This window comes from Spinacia oleracea, chromosome 2 (assembly GCF_020520425.1).
Source record: "Spinacia oleracea cultivar Varoflay chromosome 2, BTI_SOV_V1, whole genome shotgun sequence".
Taxonomy (NCBI): domain Eukaryota; kingdom Viridiplantae; phylum Streptophyta; class Magnoliopsida; order Caryophyllales; family Amaranthaceae; genus Spinacia; species Spinacia oleracea.
The window spans coordinates 103,633,409-103,640,415 of record NC_079488.1 but is presented as its reverse complement, the minus strand read 5'-3'; the positions used below and the strand labels follow the sequence as shown (position 1 = coordinate 103,640,415).

Here is a 7,007-nt window from a genome sequence, read left to right as displayed (position 1 = left end):
TAACTTCTCCATATCGCTAATCCATTCCTCAAATTCAGTAGGGTCTGGCTTGCCATCATAAGTAGGGGGTTTATGAGAAGCGAACTTCTTGAACATGTTGGAGCATTCTTCTTGCTCTGACCTTGGCTTCTGACGATTTCCTTGCAGAAGTTCCGACATTATCAATCTCATTAAGTCCATTCGATTATCACTCGTTTCTCCTGGGGTGTCACCGAAAATGGGATCCTTGCGCAATTCTTCAATTCTTTCTTGCATTCCTTCCAGCGTTAATGCAGATTTGTGATTACCATTGCCATCGTTAACATCGTTATCGTTTCTAGTGCCGTCAATAGGAATATTTCCGCTTGAAGTCATCGTCGATCTGATCGCAAGGATACAACGCTTCAGATAATCTTTTCTTCTTGAAATTAGACTAAGAAATTCTGCAAATCATAATAAAGAAAACATTCCCGTTGCGTTCCCCGTTCCTATCACTCACACTCATTTCATTTTAACTTAGCATAATTTTAACATATTCTTTTTAACTTATTTCTTGAAACTCTTCGCTTAAAACCTATTGAATTTTATTACGTGCAAAACCCGTAAAGTTTAGCACTTATGGTCGCAGAACCTTGGCTCTGAATACCAAACTGTAACACCCCGACTTCTAAACACCATTAATTAGGTTAATTATCTTTAATTAGCAACGGAACCCTAATTTAGTCGGAGCGTCACTTGCCGTATCTCCCTCATGGGAAATACAAGGCGACATAACCTTTTTACATTTACTAACTACTGTTGAGTAACAGTAATTATACTTCACTTCGATTAATTCTTTAAAAATTACATTGAAATCTAAGTAAACCTTAATAAATATTTCTAACATGTTTAAACATTAATTTGAAAATCTAACTCAAATCGTGAAATCAAACTTAGAGTTTAATTAATACATCCCTTTATTACTAATGACATAGTTATCTTTATTAAACATCGATCGTGACTTTGATGGTTGCATCCTCACTCTAAGGCATCCCATGATCTTCTTCGTACCTAAAACAAAAGCAACATCGTGAGCCGAGGCCCAGTAACATACTACCCTAACAACGTAAATTCATTTTATTTACTTTGCAAACAGGGAGAATAGAATATAGTAAATCACTTTCATAAATGCATTATAATAAAACATCATTTATAACTTGAAACTTTAATAGTTCCTTTTATCTTTCATAAAACCTTCATTTTACTTGGTAACTGACAAGTTAGCCTTGCGGGACGTCTCCCACCTTGCGATAGTCCTCAAGGAGCACTATCCCTTTTTGGACATACGCCCGTACCTAAATAGTTTCTCTTTTAGCTTGCGGTAACCCTCAAGGAGCACCCTCCCTTGTTGGGTGTCCCGCGGTACGGCGGTACGTGCACGACCTAGAAATAGTAACCCCACTAACTGCCAGAACCGGTTACACTTTTATTTATCATGTTTCGTATCTTTATACATAACTCATAGACATCATCTTTATAAAATCATTAATAACCACATTTGAGTATAATCATTCATTAAAAAAAATGCTTATAAACACATTTCATATCCCACAATCCAATAAAAAACATATCATTATAAACACATTTCAAAATCTCATAAAACACATTTCATAAAGGGATTGTGGGTGTTAGCAATAGATGTTACCTCAACCGTAGTTTATACTTCTTGTTCGATGGATCGTTCTTCCTGAACTCCGAGTCCAATTTCTTTCAAAATAATAAATAATTGAATTAGTTATTAAACGATTAATATTTTAAAATTAATACTTTATAATAAGTTTATAAATAATTGAATTTACGAATTATAATTTCATAGTTTTAACGAAAATGTTATTATTAATCAAAATTTCAATCTAAATTCATATTTCATAAATCGATTTTATACGAATATTATTTAAACCAAAACTCTGTCGAAATATATATATTTTAAATTACAATTAAAAATCTATTTTATTTTAAGCAACCATTTACTTTATAAAAAATCTAAATTTGGTAAGTAATTGGGCAAGATAACCAACTCACATTGAAAATTTTGGGCCAAGAGAATTGGGCCTTGGCTGGAGGAGTAAATGAAAACAAAGTTCCTAGAAGGAACTTGTTTTCTGAAGAAGAAACACGGCAGGGGAAGCACGAGGGAAAAGGGGAGAGCAGGGCACGAAAAGGCAAGGAGGATGAAGACAAGAGGTGGTTGGGTGGTGGCCTTCGACGCAGCGCCGCAACACAGCAGAGGTAGCCGCGACGGAGATGATGGCTGGGCACGGAGGAGCGAGAAGGCAGGGAGGTGCGAGTGAGGAGGAGAGAAAGGCAAGGGGTGTGAGGGGGGGTGGTGTTCGGCCGAAGGTGGCCGAAACCTGGGCAGCATGGCGGCGCAAGAAAGCGCCGGAAATGCGATGGGGATGGTGGTTCGCGGCGGAAGAACACGAGGGAAGGGAAAGGGGTGCGAAACAGAGGGGAAACAGGGGAATTGGTGGTGGTGACTTGGGGCGGTTCTGGGCGGCGACTATATAGTTCGCCGGAGTATATGGGGGCGGGAGTTGGTTTACAAGGTGGTGGGGGAGGTTGGGAGTGGTGGCGCGACGTTGGTGGTGCCGCAAAAGGGAAAAGACAGAGCGAGGCAGGGGAGTGCGTGGGAGGAGAAGAGCAGGAGAGGTGAGGGATGATGGTGGTGCGATGGTGTTGAGATGGTGGAGGAGCTGGCGATTGGTGGTGGTTTCAGTGGCAACGGCCACTGAGGGTGGTGGTGGTTCGCACGGAGCAGGAGCAAAAGGGAGTAAAAATTGGTTTTAATTTCTCTGATTTTTTATGTTGAAAATTCAATTGGAATTAGGATTGATTTGTATAGTCAAGTAGAGTGAAAGAGAAGCTGAAATCCTTGGGGAACAAGGAAATGAATCAAGACAGAATTGAGGGAAGGAGAGGAAGGAAGAAATTTCTGCATTTCTTGCTTTGTACGTGGAGAGCAAAGAGAAGAAAGGGAAATGGAATCTTGGTGCTCCAAGGGCATTTTCGTAATTTCACATGGTTGACTAAAATTCAGAAATTCTGTTTCTATTTTTGGAAATTACTAAAAATAGAAATGTTTAATTAAAACAAAGTCTCGTAAAATATATCGTTAACGAAAAATAAATAAATTTTCGTTTATAAATTTATCGTTTAAAATAAATCGTAAAAACGTTTAAAATAACGAAAATTTTAAATTATTTCTAATAATTAAAACGAAATTACGTTAATAAAATATTATTAATTTTAATAAATCGAGTTTAAAAATTTCAGGGTATTACAGTTTGTTTCGAAATAATGAAACACTTACGCATTTCACAAGAACCAAGATAAATGATTGAAATGTAAGAAATAAATATGGAAAATGTGGAATATTGTAAGAAAAGAATAATAAAAAATTAGGTTAAGTGGAGTGGTGTAAGAAAAGAAGAATAAAAAAAATAAGTTTGGTGGATAGTTATTAGTAAAAAGAGAATATAAAAGTAGATTGAGTGAAAAGTTGCAAGTAAGGTGGAAAAAAAACAAAAAGGTTACATGTACCCTCAGGGTATGAAATAGTTTCATACCCTTGAATGTAATTGGTCTAAACTTTCAAATTCAAATACCATTTGAAATTTTAGATTAAAGTTTCAATCCCATGTGGGGTTGCTTATATGACACAACCAATGTGAGCCCAGAGTATATTACTATTTGGTACCCTGGGGGTACATGTAGCGAGCTCGGCGATGCGACATGCTGTGATGTGTGAGCAAACATATCATAGCACCAAACATGTACCATTTCTTTGAAAAAGAGTATCATTTCTTTAAACTGAGTACCATTTCGATAAAAAACATGTACCATATATTTCGTTAAAAGAATACCATCTCATTGAAAACAGAGTATCATTTTGATTAAAACATGTACCATTTCATTGAATTTTTTTGTTGTTATAACATGCTGCGATTTTTACTTCCTCACATGTAGCAGCTTCCGAAAAAAAGAGTAGTGTGAATTCATTAAATATGATGAGTCATATACCAAAATTAGAATAAAGCACATCGTCCCTATTATTTTGAAACACCAATTTAAGAAAACCGTCCCTATTATTTCGAAACAGATGGAGTATTAGTCAGTATGTAAGAAGCATTGTATTTAAGAAAGAAAAAATTTGTATGGGATCACCATTATTTATACTACTCTTTTATACAGAGGGAAACTAAAAATATGATCGTATATTAACTTTATCAAATGGAACCAAACAACTTAATTTTTTACCCGTAATTTTTTTCAATATCAACCGTTATTTTTGCCAAACACTCATATTATCGACCGCTATTTTGACAGCTAACCTCTACCCACTATTAGTTGTAAGCTATCGCTACTCAACTGCTAAAAGCTACCCACTACCGCTAATTTTGCCGAACAGAGCCTAAAAGGCAAGTAACTTTTATTTTCTTGAGTTTATTTTTTTTAGATGAACCATTTGCTTATTATCAAAATAAAAACTAAAAAGAACCATTGGCTTTGCTACTAACCGCAAAGTATACGCAAATGAACCCAAAACATAAATCACAAACCAAAGAACAATCGCTTTGATTTTAAAGAAAAAAGGACTTATATTACACTAAGAAAAAAATACCGTACAAACACAAGACAATCTATTACTCCGTACTATATACTAAAACAGACACCGGGAATGACACATGTCACTTTCTGGTGTAAAATTTTTCCGCCTAAAACATTTTCCTAAAATATATATCTTATTTTATTTTATTCTCTACCCTTTTTAAACTATTTATTTATGGAAAAAATATTAGTTTATAATTTATGGAAATAATAGATACCACGTAATAATAATAATAATTTTGCTAAATATTTTTTTTAATAATATTTTAGTCAAATCGGTACATTAATAATGGAAATTATATTCACTCGATATGTCGGTCAAAGTAGCATATTACACATATATAATATGCTTATTAGATGAATAAATATAAATGAGTATGTTTTTTTTTTTTTTACAATTATGCAGTAGATTAGGGATATTTAGTTAAATATTTTGTAAAAAAAAATTTATCATAATCCATGCGTGCACGGAATCTAATCTAGTTGATAATAAAAAAACACACAGATAATAATAATAAGGGCTAACTTAGGAAAAACAAACAAATAGTCTCCAACTAACTTTTAATACGTGTCTTACATGGAGTAACGCAAACCAACACAAAGTTAAAGAAAATAATTAATGCCTTCGTCCCGAATTCTTACAACTATCTATAAATGATATATTTTTTTCCAATTTTATATCATTTTTCTCACTTAGCTAATGTCTCACTTGTATTCCTAATATCTAAGAAAACATTAAAAAAATTACCCCTATCACCCTCAAAAAGTTGACATTTCCCACTAACTATATTTAAAAAATACCTAATATCTACCACCTAATTAAATAATAAGTCAATTAAATTGTCTTAAATTATACGAAGTATACCGATTAAACCGGTGCGAGTATTTAGAGACAGAGGGAATATAAAGAAAGATCATGTCTAAAGGCACTAGGGCAGCATCCTCAAAATCTAAACTATCTCTTATACTCTTGTTCCATTGAAGCGTGCCAATTAGCATAGCAAAGGATGTTCCATGTCGGCTCCTAAAAAATGAGCCAGTCTACACTTTAGCAAAACGTGTAAGTAGTTAATATTGATGAACAAAATTATTACTAATCAATTTTCCTTTTGAAATCTTCGATCGATAAAATATTAGGTGTTATTCATGTCGATCGTCAATTGAAGAAATTGGAAAACGCTATACACGAGCAATGTCGACTTAGGTTTTAGAAAATAAAAAGCACCCATTTTTTTAAAAAAAAGAAAAATGGAATCACAAAAAAAATCCAAACCGGTTCACTATTTTTTTTATTTTTTTTTTTGCAAAAAACCTCAAACCAAACCAAACCAAACCAAACCAGCTCACTATTAAATTAAACAAAAACTCAAACCGTTTCACTATTTAAAAAAAAATACTCAAACCGCTTCATTGATTTTTACTTCAAAGTGAAAATAGTTGTTAGTTCGGGGAAATACAATTAAAAAATAGTCATTTTGATAATTAAAATTGTAAAAGTGAGTTTGATAAAAAAAAAAAAAAAGACTGATATTAATGATCTAAGTTGTTTGTTGGTATGCGTGACAGTTACCAATATTGCAAGTTTTTTTAAACAAAAACAGAGCACGCAGTATATAATTAAAAGATTTTAGATATTAATTTACTTGAATAATGCTTCATATTGCTCCATACTTGTATTAAACAACTTGAATGGATCTATTCCTAATTTCCTACTCTTTTGGTCCCAAAATTATAGTCATGTTTAACTAAAAACACAGATTTTAAGCAAAGTGGAATATAGCGTAATGGAAAGTGGGAAGTGTAAACCAGGCCCGGTCCTGACATTTTGAGGGTCCTAGGCGAAATATGGGATTTGGGCCCCTTCGAAAATAATACGTCATTAACTAAAATGATTTTTTTTTTGTGAAATCCATTATATTGTTGAATTCAAATCAATAAAAACTTACTATATCTCCTTTGCATGATCCTAGAATTTTAAAATTCGGCTCTAGTCGATTTCTTGAAATATTTCAATAAAATAAATACTCACTTAATTACAAGATAATTAATATGCGTAAAGAGATATTTTTTTAAAATAAAGGTTCATTTTGAGCATATAAAAATATCAATTAATTTTGTCTTCATTAAAATGCTTATCTATTTTAAAACTTATAAACCTATGTCCATCAAATAAGCATTTTTTTCTCACATATAATTATATCAATTAGAACTGAGTACTAAAAGTCAAATACTATGTACATAAACTCAATGTAAAACACAAAAATAAAAATATTGACAACGTTTAAAAAAAAAAAAAAGAGTTAGTAAGGGGAGTCGAACCCTAGACCTCTAGTAAATACCAAAACTTTAAAAGCTACTTTCTACCAATGAGCCAAAGAAAT

General features: G+C 33.1%; 1 long non-coding RNA gene across 1 annotated transcript; it reads right to left on the bottom strand.

Moving 5' to 3' along the window:
• Nucleotides 1–782: 782 nt before the first annotated feature.
• LOC130467145 (uncharacterized) lies at nucleotides 783–1,735 on the bottom strand. The gene is made up of 2 exons (XR_008927304.1): nucleotides 1,664–1,735; nucleotides 783–1,029 (listed from the first exon to the last, which is right to left on the bottom strand). It is a non-coding gene; the product is annotated as an uncharacterized lncRNA (long non-coding RNA).
• Nucleotides 1,736–7,007: the final 5,272 nt, after the last annotated feature.